Consider the following 18,873-nt stretch of genomic DNA (forward strand, 5'->3'; position numbering starts at 1 on the left):
ATTTTTTATAATTTTCAGCATATAAATGTTATACATTTCAAAAAGATATATCCCTAAGTATGTTATGTTTCTTATTCTGTTATAAAATTTTTAAATTCGAAATTGCAGTTGTTTGCTAGTATTTAGAAATATAATTGATTTTTACATAATTGATATTCTATTCTACAAGTTTACTACTTTCACTTATAAGTAGTGGCTTTTTTTGGTAGACTCTGTAGTATTTTCTATATTGATAGTCATGCTATTTGCAAAAAAAAATTTTATTTCTTCACTTATTATCTGAATTAATTATACTTGTTTTCCTTGCTTCATTTCACTGAATAGAATCTCCAGAACAGTGTTGGACAGAAATGGTGAGGGGGACATCCTTGCCTTATTACTGATTTTGGGGAGAAAGCATTTGGTCTTTCACCATTCAAAATGTAAGTAACTTTGTGGGGTTTTTTTGTAAATTCCTTTTATCAAGTTGAAGGAGTCCCCTTCTAGTCTTAGTTTGCTGAGAGGTTTCATCATGAATGGATGTGGAATTTTGTCAAATTATTTTTCTGTAGTTATTAAAAATACTACATTGTTTTCTTTTTCAGCCTTTTATATGGTTAATTTTCATATTCCTTATAGAATATATTTTAAATCTCTTCAAGAGGAACAATGATAACAGATTTTGACCAAAGGGCTCTCTTTTTCATTGGACTTTTTTTTTAAGATTTTTTTTTATTTTATTTTATTTATTTATTTTTTAAATATATTTTTAATTGATTTCAGAGAGAGGAAGGGAGAGGGTGAGATAGAAACATCAATGATGAAAGAGAATCATTCATCACCTGCCTCATGCACACTCCCTATTGGGGATTGAACCGCAACCAGGACATGTGTCCTGACTGGGAATCGAACCTTGATCTCCTGTTCATGGGTCAATGCTCAACCACTGAGCCACACCATCTAGGCTAATTGGGCATTTTTTAGAACTGATGATCTATAGAACATATGGGATGTGCTAATATGGAGAATAAATGTGTAAATTAGAGATAATCCCTTTTTAAACTCAGGATTACTAATGAGAGTAACTAAGATAATGTAGATAAAGTACTTAGCTTAATGCTTAGCACATAATAAATGTTCAAGAGATATTCAGACATTAAAAGCTAATTCATATATTAATTTGAACATAAATTTTACATTTATTATATGCTTACTCTTTCAATATCACTGTTAGTAAATTATTAACATGAAAATTGAAAAATGATTATTTAATATGTAACTAAGTTACTTTGGGTTTTGTTTTTTTACCCTATGAAGGAAATGGACATATATTCTGTCAGAATTATAAAGAACAGTTGTTTTCACAGCTCAGATTTACCAGATTTCAAATTTATTCTTCAAAGAGAGGCCTGACTAAAAGGTTCCTCAACACCAACATGCTTATTATTTTAACTTCTTTCACAGGTTGGAAATAACTTTTGTGAAATTCCTTCCACATAAATAAGAAAAGGGGAAAGCATGCCTGCTTTATGAGCTAGCTTGTTCCCGAGGAATAAGGAGACAGTTGACCTTTTCTTGTACTCACATGTCCCATCATACATGTAGGAAGGCTTCAACTATGTGGGAAATCTTGGAAATCATTATATGAGCTTTCACCAGCACTTGTACCAGAGGAAATGAAAACACATCTAGGCAGCCCTGGAAAGCAAGGATATACTTGTTGAACACACATACATACACACCACACCACACACACACATACACACACACACACACATACACACACACACACACACACGTAAATGCAGCTTTAATTTTATTTTCTTTTATAGTAGAGGCCCGATGCATGAAAAATCGTGCACGAGTAGGCCTTCCTTCCCCCAGCTTCTGGCACCGGCTTCCCGCCAGCACCCGGGACCCGGGCTTTCAGCACTGGCTTCTCTCTGACACCCAAGACCTGGGCTTCCCTCTTCCGGCTGCCAGAAGGCACCAGGGACCCTGGGCTGGCTTCCTCTGGCCCCGGCTTCGTCAGGAAGGACGTCCGGAATGACATCCAAAATACATCTGCTCTAATTAGCATATTATCCTTTATATTATTATTATAGAGTTTTACTTGGAGAGTCACAAATTTACTGTCTGTGCTAGTGTTATACAATCACAGATACTTTACTGATCAATCACAGACTGAGTTTTCATTAAGAATTCTCAGGAAAGGAGAAGAACCAGACAATTGCAAGTGACACACCAAATATCTCTTTCCTGTTACAAGTTTTGCTTTAAAACCAAGTAATTATGTGGGTCTGATGATTTGCTGTCCCGGGACAATAGTTCTCTGACAATTTCGAACAGCAGTTTATAATAACACTTACATATGGGTTTGATATTACATATTGTTAAAAGATTCAGCAGGTCTAGACTGCAGTTTATTTTTTAAGTGTATGGTAATGATCTGCTATATTCCAAACAGAAGGGTGTGTGTGCCTACCTCAAAGCAAGAATAATTGGGTAGTAGGAAGTACCCATATTGCCTATGTTATTTGAGGGGTGGGGTACAGAATAGGGGGCAGAAAAGATTCATTAGGCCTTCATATGCTAGCTCTGGGAATGCATAAAGGAAAAGTATCTGGATCAATCAACATGCTATGTACTTGGAATGATTCTGCCTCAAAGGAGTCATGAAGGCCAGGAGACTAGCTTTAAAAATCAAGAAAGCTAGGTTTAAGCCCCACCAGTACCACTTACCTTAAATGAATATATTAATTTTCTGATTTTTTTTTCACCTGTAAAATTCTCATCTTAATCTTAACTCATAGGTTTATGTTAAAACTATAAAAAGTGACATGCAAAATACTTTATAAACTACAAATCACTTTAATAATACTTTCTTTTACTCAAATGCAAAAACTTAGAAATTATCGTTTATGGTAGTTTTTCATAACATTCAAAGAAAATAAAAGTGCCAAATTGGCTTTTGTTTTGTTTTATTTATTTGTCATGGTCTAAATGACTGCAAATCTATATCTTGAAATATGTATTGGTGTTTTCTGAGTTATGTAGTTGATGTTGTGAATCTATAGCTTCTAACATTGTTATTTTCCCCTCCTAATAAGCACATATAACCTAGACCCGTGGTCAGCAAACCGTGGCTCGCGAGCCACATGCGGCTCTTTGGCCCCTTGAGTGTGGCTCTTCCACAAAATACCACGTGCGGGCGTACACGTACAGTGCGATTGAAACTGTGCAGAAGTCAGTATTTTGTGGAAGAGCCACACTCAAGGGGCCAAAGAGCCGCATGTGGCTTGTGAGCCGTGGTTTGCTGAGCCGCAGTTTGCCGACCACTGACCTAGACCATTGGCACATGGCCATTCTCCCCGTGTCTTGAAAAAAATTGTTAGTGGCTTGTGATGACTTCAGCTAATTCCTTAAGAAACCTAAGAGGGAAGAACTGAAACTTGCAAATTGAGAACTCAGTTTAGAAAAGTATCTATGTTCTCATATATTTTAGAGCATTCTTTCATCCATTTGTAGCCCCCTACACAAATCATATAACAATTGAGTTTTTCTCAGACAGAGATTGAAAGTAAATAATAACACTTCAATCTAATCACTAGGACAGTTGAGATATTCTTTTTGTTTTATTTCTCATACTTAATATAAAACATCTTTCCATTTCTTTTATTTTCTGCATAATTATACCTTATTTCTTTTGGCTTCTTATTTGAACTCTGCAAGAATATCCTAAGATACATTCAGTCGTGTTAAATACATTATTTCCTATGGATATTTTAGAGAAAGAGCTTTTTGAGTTGCTTTAAGTGTTAGCTTCCAAGTGCCATTATACTCTATGCCTGATTTCATTTATAAATATAAAATTTATAATTTTGTGTTCATCTGACTTCTAAGTAAATGTTTTTAAAGTGTTGCTATGTTTTTCAAAGTACTGCTATCAGAGCATTTCTTTTGACCTCATGAAGCAATGACCCTTTTCATTGAATTAAGAACTCTTTGAGTAGGATTCTTATAAATTTACAAAATATTATCTTAAGAAGATCCTTTACCAGTCTCTTAAAACACTGCTTTTTAAGTATGTTATTATATACTGGGCATACAAAATGCTATATTTTTATTGTATAGCCATGCGGATTTTAAAATTTAATTAGTGAAATTTAATAAAATGAGAGTGCCTGGCTTCTATTAATGTATTGGATAACTCATCTAATCAGTGAGATATTCTTAGGCAAATGTTTTTGTTTGGATTATGCCTTATTAAAATGGTTAATGGTTAACAATAAGACACATGCCAAAGGCTTTATTCACATTAATAACTCTGTCTCAAGTAATTTCATTTACTTTTATTAAAAGTGGAAACTCTTCTTTCACTCTATGCAAGCTTTTAATTTTTATTTACTATTTTATAAACATAATCATTATTGATTTCCATATTCTTACATTTCTTTTTTTCCATTCTTTCATTTTTCACATAGAAATTCCAATATAAAGGATTCTTAACTCTTAACTTTATCTTAATGAATACATTGGCATAAACATTGAATAATTTAATCAAAACAGCATGAAATAATATAAGAAATATTGCAGGTATTGCCCAAGCTTAGAAATTTTAAGTAAAAATCAATGTAGCCAGTAAATTGCAGAATCAGTACTCAAATCCAGGCCTTCAGACTTCTAGACCTATGCTTGAATTCCCTCCCTTCTTGACCCCTCAAAAAGGAATCCTTATTCCCTAATCACATATGTAATACCTGTTCATTTATAAACCTTAGAAATCATAAAGGCAAAAAGAAAAAAAGAAAAACCAGTGAATCAAAACATCATGGCATATATTCATTTTGATTCTCCCTGCCCAATATGATAGCCACTAGCCACATGTGGTATTAAAATTAAATTTAATTTAAAATGTAGATCCTCAGTTATACCAACCAAACTCCAAGTGCTCAACAGCCACAAGTGGCTACAATATTGGACAACACAGATATAGGACATTTCCTTCATCATGGAAAATTCACTAGTGCTCTAAGCGTAGAGTTTTTTCATGCATGAAGAAGGGCATAACCAGAAAGAGAGTTGTATAAATTTATATTTTAAAAATAAAATAGGGTCACACTATATATAATATTTTTACTATCACTTTTCATTAAACATATATAAATATTTCCAATGTTAATATATATAATCTGCATAATCATTTTAACGCATGAATTATTTATTGTAGCTATATGCCATAATATATTTAATCAAGCTCTTTTTGTAGTTTTAATTTTTTAAAATATATTTCTTATTGATTTGAGAGAGAGAGCAAAGGAGAGAAAGAGAGAAAAACATCGATGTGAGAGAAAAACATCGATCAGTTGCCTCCCACATGTACCCTGGCCAGAAACTGAACTGGCACCCTTTCAGTGCATAGGACCACACTCGGCCAACTGAGCCACCAGCCAGTGCTCTTCTTTTTGTACTTTTAGATGATTACCATTACTTTAATGTGATATTTTGCAGTGCTACAATGAACATTCCTGTATATGCAACTTTATATTTTTATCTAATTATTTTCTTAGGATGAATCTCCAGAAGGGAATATTTTTAGATGAAAAAGTATGCATAATTTTAACATATTTGCTGTAAAGACCAAATTGACTTTCAGAGAAAAGTGTATCAACATACATCTTCACCAGTAGTGAGAGAACTCACCTGTTATTCCTTATCCTTACTAACATAGGTGTTTGTTTGTTTGCTTTTTAAATTCATGAGTACCTCATTTACTTTATTCTTGGTCCATCAGTCACCTCAGAAGTTTTATATTTAAGAAATTGGATACTAGCTAAATAAATTACATGGAGAAAAGAGTATGAAATAAATCTGTAAAAAGTTAAAGTGAGTTTAAAATTATATATGCATATATAATAATATATAAATCATATGAATCATATATACCTATTTATGTAAACTTACATATAATTATATAAAATATGAATGTAAAAGTATATTATATTGATATAGGTATAAATCTCCACACATGTCAACATTTATACTTAGGACTAATTTTCACTTAATACTTTAATAGGCACATTATTATTTTCTGCAAAACATTATAATTATGACAAATTTGCCACTACACAGACCATTTTGAAACCACAATAATACATTCCAGGGTGTGTTATGCTGGGAAATTGCCATTCTGGAAAGTATGAAGTCACTTGGCCTTTAGGTTGGTACATCAGAATATGCTCAAGGAAAGTAATATCTAATCAAAAGTCATGTATTACAATCACTACTTAAGTATAATTTCATTAAATTTAGTTCTAATAACACCTACTTATTCCATGGAATATTTTAAATGCTGTGTTCTCTAAATGAAGATTTTTATTAGTCATTAAATTTGTTTGTCTTGAAGTACCAAAACTTAAAAAATATATAGTAAGCTATAAAACAAACCAGAAACAAAGTTTTTTCCTAATTGTGGTAGAATCCGAGTAGCTAGATCCAGTTCCCCTGTGGAGTGATTGATGATCTCTGCCCTCTGAGCTCATACATTCTCAGATTCTGTGTTTTCTGCTCATCCTATCACATGACCATAGGCAGTATTACCTCAGTACATTACATTAGCTCAAATTAGTTTCTCAGATGATCTAATCATCATGTGAAAGCCCTGAGGGAATGGAATGCAAGACAGGTAGAGGTTGATGAGAAAATAGAGGCTGAGGGCCATTCAAGGTCAGAGCTCTAGAATAGGAGTGGGATTATTGGGTTAGACAAAAAATATATATATATATTTACATTAAGCTGGATCACTTTGTTATATTTAGGTTGAAAATCATTATATTTTGTTGATATTTAGTTTGGGAAGTTTGGGAAAGAAGGTGAAATTTGAAGATTTGATGCAGAAAGAAAAGTATATCTGATAGAAAATAAGGTATGAAGAGAGAGGACATTCCAAGAGTAGAAATTAAATATGTTTACTGCTGCAACAAAGACACTTTGAAAGAAATGACTATATATATATATAAAAGGTAATATGCAAAATGTCCCCTCGGGAGTTCGACCGGGAGACCAGGAGTTCGATCTCTTGCTATAACATCTGCTGACCACCAGGGGGTGGCATGGAATAAAAGAAGGCCCCTGCCAGCAGCCAGCAGCCAGGGAAGGAAGGCCCCGGCTGGCAGCTGGAAGGCCCCTATCAGCCCTGATTGCCAGCCAGGCCTAGGGACCCTACCAGTGACATATTTCGTGCACCAGGCCTCTAGTATTTATATAAACAATGTATATTCCAACTGTAACATGAAGGTGGATGAGTGATAGAAGTTTTTCATAAAGAAAGGCAAAAGATCATAATTATATTAATGAAATTTTTTAGATCACTGATATTCTAACTGCTAGGACCAAAGATGAAATTCAGCACTACCAAAATAGAGTTGTTTGAAGATTTAAATTTCAGATCTAAATCACTTTTATTGATTATTAGAAATTCCAGACTCGTCATCTGATATACAGGGTGGGGCAAAAGTAGGTTTACAGTTGTTCATACAAAATATAATACAATAATTAATAAATAATAATATAAGAACACAATGTTTCATGTACTCACAACTGTAAACCTACTTTTGTCCCACCCTGTATATCAATACCAATTTGCTAGACAAATTATAAAGGATTCTAGAAATTGTAGCTATTGATTCAAATGTATTTTTTAAAAACCTCTTGATAATAAATGATTAGTAACAATCTTATAAGGTAAAAGATATAAAATAACTTTTAGGGCCCGGGTTTAGAATTTATCATTTCTTTGACTTAGTTTTATTTTATTGTCTTGCTCAACTTACACTAATCTATTATCTATAAAGTATTATCTCTAAAGCAACCCTGGAAAACTAAGTAATTTTTCCATGTCCATATAATTAGTATGACTTCTAGAAGTTCCCATAAGTCAATGTGATGTACTTTGAAGTAAAGCAATCTCTCAGTAGAGAAAGTCATGGCAACATGCAATTGAGAAAATTAGAATATGATTTTGTGTTCTTACAATAATGGTACCATAAGTATAAGATGAAAACATTAACATTAGATTCAGAATGTATGGAAGGTATACTGCCCCTCCCACTGATAAATCTCTTAGAGAAATTTTTAGTTTATAGAAGTTTAACATTTGAGAATGGCATATAAATTCTCTTCCTGAGCTCTTTTAAAAAAAGATCAAGTTAACAGTGTGTCTGATAAAATTCCTTTCAGAAAATAAACTTTACCTGTAATTTAAAATCCTACAATTCCACAATTTTATTTAAATATACTTCCAAGAAGCTATCATTATAGAAAACTTTTTTCCTTTAAAACAAATGGTCAGTAATTGAGCAAAATTTAACTCGCCCTTATGTAGTTTACTAATTGTGGATTGGCAGTAAATTTCTTCATGCCACTGAGTAATTCCAGTAGATAAAAGAACAGAAATCAAATACTTTATGTGTGTCTATGTTTAGGGAGGAAAATCAGAAAACGGATAGACTTAAAGAAAGTCTTCAGAGAGGAGATGAGGCCTAACTACAATTTTAAACAACAAACGAGAGGTTGTTAGGTAGATAGTAATAAAATTGAGCTCTTATTATGTATTCTAAGTGGTGTGTATGTATTAATTACTTTAATCCTTAAGATTCTCTGAGGTAGGAAATATTACCTTTATTTTACAGGTAAGACAACTAGACCATCTGGCTCAGGCTTTCTGCTAGTAGACAGAGTCTAAAAGTCAATCCCAGAGAGTACGACTCTGAGGCTCTATCAGAGGCAGGAGAAACGACCTTCAGTCTCTCCCACCCTTAAGTCCACCCTGCAGAGAAGGTCAAATTAATTAAAACTCCTTACCTCTACCTCGGTTCACCCTCTCATTTACACTTTTCCACAATTCTTTATTTTCTATTTTCTTATTTAAAATGTCATATATGCATAAACTGAAACTCCTTCAGACCTTTAGAAAAACACATTTCCCTCCTCAAAATCCCCCTTTTCCCTAAAAGCTTTTCTAAATCAAAAGGCTTTGTGTTTCATAACTGCTGTTGCTGAAATAGGCAGACTTCTGATTCCATCTTTTCCTCATATTCATGCTATAGCAACCCTAATCCTCCCTCAGACAATGGAGACTTCCAGCTGAAGAGAGAGCAGGGCACAACTACAAACGGTGGGAGAACAAAAGTGTTTATAGAATTCAAAATATTAAAAAATCAAGATAGTTTCAGACTGTCATTAGTGCTAAGAGGAAAAAAATCTCAGTGGGGAGGACAGCAAATGGGAAAAGAGATTTCAGGAAGGTGGTCAGGGAAAGCATAGTCTTTGTTTCTTGTCCCCCCGTTAGGATAACCAAGCATAGGGCAACAGGGGCAGCAAAAGCAGAGCCGTCCAGGAACAAGTGTAAAGGCCTGGAAAGAGTAAAGACTTTAGTTCCTCCAGGGAAGTGAAAGCAGGCCAGTTGTATTTTTAAAATACAACTCCGGAGAATATATTCTAAAGTGGACATGTGACATCCAAGTAGAAATGTAAAAGTGAAGTTTGGGTAGAGTTGTTGTGTTGAAGATGTTATGTAGAGCCCTGTAAGGGGGTAAGATTACCATGGATTCAGAGAAGAGAAGATCCAGGGCTAAATCCTGATGCTATCCAAACTGAAGAGCTTGTGGAGAGCAGGAGAGGCTCGTGAGGTCCAGGCAAAACTTTGACTCTCTCAGGCCAGCCAACACTTCGTTGTCATGAAGCATGGAGTGTTGATGCATATAACTTTTGAGCTGTATGCTCCTCTAATCTATTATTAAATGTGACTTTGCCAATGTGAGATTTTTATTATGACCTTATGTTTTTGTCTTGCAAAAAACTGAGCAAATATGGATTGGATTGAATTAATGGTATTAGCAAATCAATTTTTAGCCAGTGTATATTAGGGAATATAATTATTAAAGAGGTGGGGGTGCAGTATATATGTGCAATGCCTTTTAAATGTCCAAATCTTGAAGCTGATGATTCTGACATTAATGACATCTTTTCTATCAGGCTGAAGTTAATAATAGTAACAACTATTCTTGGCATTATGTAATAATATTTTATATTTTAGGAGAATATATACCCTAAACACAACATAACCATAGCCTTTCTAGAACGATACTGTGTACTGTGTCCGGTTGTCCTATTATCCCAATTCACCCAAACTTTAATGACAATTTTCCCCTCAAGCTAAATTTTATTACTTTTAAAAAGTTTATTGTTTTAAAGTTAGACTTAATGTGGGATAAACTGTATCATAGAAAACACAAGGACACAAACAGCAAAAGCAGTTTCATTTGACGCATAAATATCAGCATAGAAAAAGCAATGTATTTATCCTGTCTTGGTTTTTGAGTTTCAGTACCAAATTAAGCTGGATAAAAGTTCCAAGTTTTCTTCAGGCAAAATTTTTTGTTTTCTTAACCAGCAGTTTTCACTTAATTCAAAATAACTCTGTGGCAAATGCCCAGATTTTATATTAACACATGTAATTTCCAGAAGAAATGTCAAGTCCTATTGCTTGCCCTTTAATATGGATTGATTAGATGCAGTGTCAGAGTTCTATTAAGAACATCTGAAATAAAGAATGCCTAGAAAAGTGGGTGCATCAGTGGTAACATTAATATTTTGTTTCAAGAGAGGGACTGATTTTTGCTAAAGCTGCACATTTCTCTGGGCTTGAGTGGACTGGATAGAATTTCAGACTGAGCGATGAAGTACAAACACTTGCATTTAGATTCTTTGTTATTTTACACATGTATACATGGCTGTCAAGGGAGTTTCTGGTTCCTTGTGATATTCATTAGCTTTGGGGGTCTCTTAAATCATCCAGCTGTAACATATAGCAATAGATGTGTACATCCAATTCCAACACCTCCAGGTCATCCTACAATTCCCATGGGCCACATTTGTCAAACTTAAACTTAGTCTATGAGGCTTTTGACCCAGAGTCTTGTCTTCTTCAGTGCTGAATTAACAGCAATATTGTTTTTACTGTTCCTGATTACACTTTAATTTTATGCTGGAAGATTCTTTTTCCTTTACATGTAAAGTTTTCCAAGACTAGATCATATATGTAAAACAACCAATGGTATTTATCTTTTTAAGTCATAAACTAAGTACAATAACAACTCTTTTCACCTTAAATTGACCTTGAGTCTAATTGCTATATACTGTGGCCACAATTTAAAGTTTAATGTATACTCACCTACAACTTAGAATTAATCATTGTTTTATCTCTTCTCTTTTTCATCAGGGTCATAGATGGAAAAGTTGGTTTCCCATTTTTTTTAGACATGAAACATCAGGGCATTAAAAAAACAAAAACATGTCTGCCTATTTGTTGCACAGCCTCTCTTCCTTTTTTTCTCCCTATGAAATTTCTTATATTTACCTTATCTTCCACAAGAGTTGCTACAGTACTTTCTATGATGCTAGCTTCATTATTCATTTAATATTAAGTGTTCATTGATCCTCTATGCGCCAAACACTGCCAGACTCTGGAGATAGTAACAAGAATTTTAGACAAGTTAGACCTTCTTCCTCTTGTTGTGGAGCTTGTGAACTCATGGGGGAAACAACCAGATAGTTAATTACGTTCTAGGATGGTAAGTAAAACAATGGTGGAGGTGCAGGTTCTAGGTGAGGTTTAGGTGAATATATGAAGGGACTTTTTTCTTAAACAATCCCTTCTTCTCCTTACTTTACTCTTTAGGAACTTTCAATAGCTCTACTACAAAATTTTCTAAGTACCCACCATTTCTCTTCTATAATAACTTCTCTTTTATGCATAATTTTACTTTCATTATACCCCAAAGTAGCATATCAGTCCTTTAAAGTCCCTGCTCCTATAAGCATACTTGGTTTTTCTGAGTACAGATTCATTAATGTAGACCACTTTTTTTGCACCAACTGCCAACTTGATACTCTGTTATTCTTCAAATGTCTTTATAAGGGGCTGATGCTTATAATAGTTTCTGCCTAGACTCTGAAAGGCTTTTCTAAAATGCCATGAGTCACTAACATTCCAGAAGTGAACATAAAGATCAGGCTTACCAAAGACTCACTCCATGTTCTGAACCCTTGTGTCTGATGTTCCTTGTTATTTATCATTAGTATATGTCCGTTTGTGGCCCAGTACATACATAATATATACTCATTTATTCTCATGACTTCTTTATCTTAAAGCACTAAGGAAATGAACAGGTATTTCAGCTTTTATAATAGTCCTTCAAGGTAACAACTGATATAAACATCAAAGATGAGAGAGAATCATTGATTGGCTACCTCCTGCATGCCTCACACTGGGAATCGAGCCAGCAATCCAGGCATGTGCCCTGACCGTAATCGAACTGTGACCTCCTGGTTTATAGGTCTATGCTCAACCATTGAGCCACGCTGGCCCGGGCTCTTTTGCGTCATACCACAATCCTTCCCTCTTGTGAGCAGTCTTAGATCAGTGCAGGCCCTGAGACCACATGAACCAAGGCTTGCAATGGGTTAGGTACCACTTTTTCTCAAAGGTTGGTATATTTAATTAGTATTTTACTTACTTGAAGTTAAAATATCCAAAATGCAATCTTGGATACTTTTATTATGGCTAAGTTACTCCTTAACTTCCGTCATGGATTTTAATGAACAACCTAGCCTGCCAGTTCCCCTTCTTCTGGGTGCCTCCCCTTCATTCCCACAGCCTTTCGACCACTTGCCTGACTCTAACAACACTGACTAATGATTATATCAACATGCATACTAGTACGTGACACCAGACACTGTACCCCACCTTACATATTAGATTCACAGCATACAACTGAGTCATACCTCCACCCAAGTTGAATGTTCACTGTGATTTTTTATTCTTGTCACCTTCCCTTGGGACCTGTCCTACAGCTTGTCCTAGCTTCAGCTGCATTTATCTGGTTCTTGCTCTGTTTCTCCCTGGCCTGCTAATCAAAGAATAACACTGCCATTTCCAAGCTTATCAAAGGTTTTAAAAAGGAAATGTATATCTTACTTCATACTTTATTTTGTTGCTCTTTTCTTATTTAGTTTTTTACTTTCTTGTCCACTTTCAAATGGATCCTCCCATCACATATCCGCCAAATTCATGTTTCTGAAGCTTTAGTTCCATTATATCATGCATATGACATTTGCGGAGTTTCCTATTAACTAAATGTTCCTAAGTCTGATGTGCAAAGTCCATTATAATTTGATCAGAACTTAGTAACCTGAGTCAGATGGGTATGTACCCTATTTTTCCCCACCCCAGCCCACTTCAGAACCTTTTCTCATTTTTTGCACTTACTCTTGCTTTTTCTCTCCCAGGCTTGTCTAATTTCACCCAGATTTTTAAAGTCCCAGTTTTATAACCACTGAGAAGTACACCCCCAACCCCCGTCTCTGATCAGCACACACTAATCTCTCCATTTTGAATTTATTGCCTGTGTTACTTCTTAAAACATACGGCTTCTTAAAACATGAACCAAATTATTTTCTAAGCCAAGACTTTTCAATGGCTTTCCATTGCATTTAGCTAAAAATCCAATCTCCATGCCGTTGGTTTCAAGGGCAGATATAATCAGGCCCCTTGTCCACCTCCTCTTTGTCAAGCCCTAATTGATTGGTTCTTTCATTAACAAGTGAAATGGGGATTCAAACTCCAAGAGGAAGAAGTCAGCCAAGAGGTTTTCACCAAAATTCCCTTTATTATTTTTATCCAAGTTAATATTAAGTAATAACGAAACTTTACTCACACAGTTCCTCAGACCTCAACTGGTAAGATTTCATTATTTTAGAAATCTGGATAGTGGCAATTGCTATTCCTATCCTGCCCCTCCCCCATCTTAAGATGGAAAGATAAAATAAGATTCACTTATGGTTAAGGTCTGTGAATGTGGTTGGTGACTTCTTCCAAAGGTGGGGTGGAGTACTTATAGCCTTACCCATTCTTTTGTAACCCACATGAATATTAGTGTTGATATCCAATTACAATGTTTCTTATTTGGGACACTGAGAAGTGGGCTTTTGTCATTTTCTAACTTAACAAAAACACAAATCAGCAAGGCTATATGCTTCTCTTTATTTTCGGACAGAGAATGGGATATGAGAACTTTATAAAACAACACAATTTTTTCTCTTTATTAAAGTTTTTATGTAAAATTCTCTTGGAATGTCATAGTTAGATCTTGTACTACTCTTACTGCTATGTTTGAAGAGCCAAGGTCAGTTTTCTAATTCCATCACTTCAGTAGTTAAGAAAGAGATGTAATATAGCATATTCCACGCCTCCATCTGCCAGCAGACTATACCAAGGGTCTCTGGCTTTTTACTATATTTACCCACACTGGCTTCCTTTCTATTACTCAAGAGGGCCAAGCTGTTTCCCACCTCAGGTCTTTACATGTCTTCCCAGAACATATTTTCTTTCACCTTTGTCCTGACTGATTCTCCTCTCCTTTTAGGCGTGTCACCTTCTCAAACAGACCTGTGCTGATGGCCCAATCTAAAAGAGGTGTCCTCTTTAATTTCTGTTTTAGCAACCTGACAGTTGTTTTTACAAAACTTTTTTTTTAAATACATTTTTATTGATTTCAGAGAGGAAGGAAGAGGGAGAGATAGAAACGTCAATGATGAGAGAGTATCATTAATTGGCTGCCTCCTGCATGCCCCCTACTGGGGATCAAGCCTGCAACCCGAGCATGTGCCCTTGACCAGAATCGAACCTGGGACCTTCCAGTCCGCAGTCCAACGCTCTATCCGCTGAGCCAAATCAGCCAGGGCTACCGAACTTTTAATGATTCCACTTAATCACTTATTTACTTTTCTTTAAATTTTGGAGTATAGGCTCCATAAAGGCTGATCATATCTGCTTTATTAGTTATTGGATACTGAGTGCCTAGTGCAGTGCCTGGCACAGAGTTCACAATCCTATATAATAAAAGCCTAATATGCTAAGTGTCTGGTTGTCTGTTCAACCAATCAAAGCGTAATATACTAATGATATGCTAAGGCCGTTCAACCGCTTGCTATGATGTGCACTGACCACCAGGAGGAAGACACTCCGACTGGTAGGTTAGCTTGTTGCTGGGGTCCGGCAGATCAGTACTGAGTGAGATGGGCGAGACATGCCCTGGAGCCCTCCTGTGGTCCCTTCCTGGCTGGCCAACCTCCTGTGTTCCTCCCCGGCTCTGATCCTGCACTGGTGGGGTCCCTCAGCCTGGCCTGCACCCTCTCGAAATCCGGGACCCCTCGTGCTATGTCAGAGAGTGATTTTGGCCCAATCCCACAGGCCACGCCAAGGAACCCCACTGGTACACGAATTCTTGCACCAGGCTTCTAAATAAATATTTGTTAAATGACTACTTCTCATTTTTTCAGTTTTAATTGCAGTAGTTATTTTTAATGTGACTATGCCTTGATTCCTCAATTACATGGCAATATCTTTAAGACAGAATCGTAAACCTCTTAATCAGGGGTTATAAGTACTTATTAAATGATATGCTTTATTTATTTGTCAGAATTATAGTTCTTAATACTTTTTTTTAAAATCAGTATTTTATTACAATGTTAGTTGATATTTTGGGGAACCCCTTAAAAATTAAATATAGCCCAGCTGGTGTGGCTCACTGGTTGAGCATTGACCCATGCACTAACAGGTCACTGGTTTGATTCCTGGTCAAGGCACATGCCTGGGTTGTGGGCTCAGTCTTCAGTAGGGGGCGTGCAGGAGGTAGCTGACTGGTATCTCTCTCTCATCGATGTTTCTATATCTCTCTCCCTCTCCCTTCTTCTCTCTCTAAATCAATAAAAATCTATTTTTTTAAAAATTAAATATAACTGTCAGAGGAAGGTCTAGCGGTTTTAGAGCTAGTAGCTAATGCAATTTGCTTTTTATTTTCTTGTTGATTTGGAGGGAATCTTCATATATTCTGGATACTAAATCTTTGTTTGACAAATGGCTTTGGCTCATTTTTCACTTCTGGTATCTTTTATAAAGAGTATGTTTCCATTTTAATGTAAAAATTGTCAGTACATTCACCAGATTTGTACTTTTTGAGTCTTACATAAGATACCCTCATCTAATCCTAAGTCATAGATACTCTTATATAATTTCTCCTATACTATCTTCCAGAAGGTCACCAGTAGGATGGAGCCCTGGTTGCTCACAGTGGTAGTCATGCATGTCAATGACTTTCCCTCCTTTAGCATCTCACTTCCTCAGTCCTTCCTGGGATCTCACCAAATCATTGTCTTGAGGTCTGCTTTTGTGAGAACTCAACTAAGTCAGCAGCAGTCAACAGTGTCTGCCACTTATAGTTCAGGCACTTCTCATCTGTGATGCCTTCCATGATACTCAATAAAAAGTTACTTATTCCTTCGTGTGACCACTATCTACACTAATAAAAGAGAAACATGGTAATTAGCGTACAACCGCTACCCTTTTCATTGGCTAATCAGTAAGTATATGCAAATTAACTGTCAGCCAAGATGGCGGCCGGCAGCCAGGCACTGAAGCAAGCATGAGGCTTGCTTGCTGCGGATTCCAACGTTCCCCGCCTCACTTGCCGGCCTCTCTCACCTGCAACTCTAAGCAACTATGCACTATGTTGCAAATAAGAAGCTAAACAAAACACCAGAAACCAGCCGGACTGAAAGCCAGCGGACCGAAACTTTGTATCGATGTTTTCAGCAGCGAGGCCTCAGAGCTAAAGCTGGCCCAGAATAGAAAAAAAAAAAAAAAAGAAAGAAAACAAGGAGCAGTTGGAAGCTTCAGTCACTCGCTTCCGGAAAACAGCCATCAGCCCCTCACCCAGACTGGCCAGGCACCCCAGTGGGGACCCCCACCCTGATCCAGGACACCCTTCAGGGCAAACCAGCCAGCCCTTACCCATGCACCAGGCCTCTATCCTATATAGTAAAAGGGTAATATGCCTCCCGGCACCGGGATCAGCATGACAGGGGGCAGCGCCCAAACCCCCTGATCGCCCTGCGGCTCTCTGTGTGACAGGGGGCGGTGCCACAACCTCCCTATCCGCCCTGCTCTGTTCATGACAGGGGAAGGCGCCCCAACCCCCTGATCAGCCCTGCTCTGTGCCTGATAGGGGTGAGCTCCCCAATCCCCTGATTGCCCTGGGGCTCTGTGTTTGACAGGGTGCAGCACACCAACCCCCTGATCGGTCCTGCTCTGTGTGTGACAGGATGCGGCGCCCCAACCCCCCCGCCCCCCAACAGGCCCTGCTCTGTGAGTGACAGGGTAGAGCCATAACCTCCCCATTGGCCCTGCCCGGAGTGTGACAGGGTGCAGCGCCCCAACCCCCTGATCCGCCCTGCTCTGTGTGTGACGGGGCAGCACCCCAACCCCCTGATCAGCCCTGCTCTGTGCATGACAGGGGGTGGCGCCGCAACCTCCCCATCGACCCTGCCTTGAGTGTGACAGGGGGCGGTTCCCCAACCCCCCAATCGGCCCTACCCTGAGCGTGACTGAGGGTGTCATCGCAACCTCCCAATCCGCCCTGCTCTGTGCATGACGGGGCGATGCCCGGACTCCCCAATCAGCCCTGCTCTGAGCCTGACCAGGGGCTGCACCTAGGGATTGGGCCTGCCCTCTGCCACCCGGGAGCAGGCCTAAGCCAGCAGGTCGTTATCTCCCGAGTGGTCCCAGACTGCGAGAGGGCACAGGCCAGGCTGAGGGACCCCCTCTCCCCCCGAGTGCACAAATTTTTGTGCACCGGGCCTCTAGTCTATATATATAAAAGCCTAAGTGACCGTCCGACCATCCAACTGGTAGCTATGATGCACACTGACCACCAGGGGACAGAAGCTAAATGCAGGAGCTGCTGAGCTGTGGTGACTTGGCAGCTGCAGTTCTCGGGTGACGCACCAGGAACCAGAGAGAAGGGAGCCCAATTCCGGGGTGCATCACCCGAGAATCACCCTCTCACAATCTGGGACCCTTCAGGGGATATCGGAGAGTGGTTTTGGCCCTATCCTCACTGGCCAGGCTGAGGGACCCCACCAGTACATGAATTCATGCATGAGGCCTCTAGTATGGTATAAGCCACTAATATAGCACATTTTTTATGTGTGTTTTTTTCCTATCATACTGTATGTTCCTGTCTTAGTCATTACTACATTCCTATTGTCTAGCACTGTTTCTGGCATATAGTAGCTACTGACTAAATGTTGATTATATTAACAGCCCACTGTGTGATTTCTTACCTGGGGACTTCTCTCAGAAAACAATATATCACAATCCCATGAGCATCCCAGTCATCCCCTCCCTTCTCCCTTTTATTGTCATCACTTCCATTACTCTCTGCTTTAGCTGCTGCCTCAGAGGTTAAATCTCTGGATTGTTCTAGGCTAGCAAGGTATTTATATGGGACAAATATGCTCTCTGTAAGTGAATGTCCCTCACGACATTTATTTTCTTTACCCATGTTTCAGCATTCCCGGTCTCTGAGACAGATCTTTTAACCTAAACATTGCCTCATAGCTGGCAGATCGTGTCCAGACCCACTAACTCCAGCTTACTATAAAAGTCTGTTATTCACTGGCCTAACATATGGGCAGCAGGGCAGAGAGCTGCCCTTCTGATGCTGCAAGAAAATTTTATTTGAGAAACTAATTCTTAGTGACATATTTAGTATATTCTCTTTTTTTCCTTTAACTTTATTAAAGGAAAGAAACAGAAACTACCTTCATTGAAATGAAGTAGCTGGAAAAGAAAAGTCACATAGACAGTGCCGTGGCTGCTATGTATTTATCTTACCCTTCATCGTTAAAAATGCAAATCTTGCCCGCCCAGTGTGGCTCAGTGGTTGAGTGTCAACCGACCTATGAACCAGGAGGTCACAGTTCGATTCCTGA

General features: G+C 37.7%; 1 long non-coding RNA gene across 1 annotated transcript in view; it reads left to right on the forward strand.

Annotated features, from left to right (window-relative positions):
• Positions 1-355: 355 nt before the first annotated feature.
• The window catches only part of LOC138993213 (uncharacterized), a 95,423-nt gene continuing 76,905 nt past the window's right edge, over positions 356-18,873 (forward strand). Inside the window, exon 1 of the long non-coding RNA XR_011468247.1 lies at positions 356-422. This is a non-coding gene — a long non-coding RNA (uncharacterized lncRNA). The remainder of the gene's footprint in view (positions 423-18,873) is intronic.

The sequence above is a fragment of the Myotis yumanensis genome, unplaced genomic scaffold (genome assembly GCF_028538775.1).
Source record: "Myotis yumanensis isolate MYYU_CA2020_CCGP unplaced genomic scaffold, mMyoYum1.0.hap1 SCAF_15, whole genome shotgun sequence".
In the NCBI taxonomy this organism is placed as follows: domain Eukaryota; kingdom Metazoa; phylum Chordata; class Mammalia; order Chiroptera; family Vespertilionidae; genus Myotis; species Myotis yumanensis.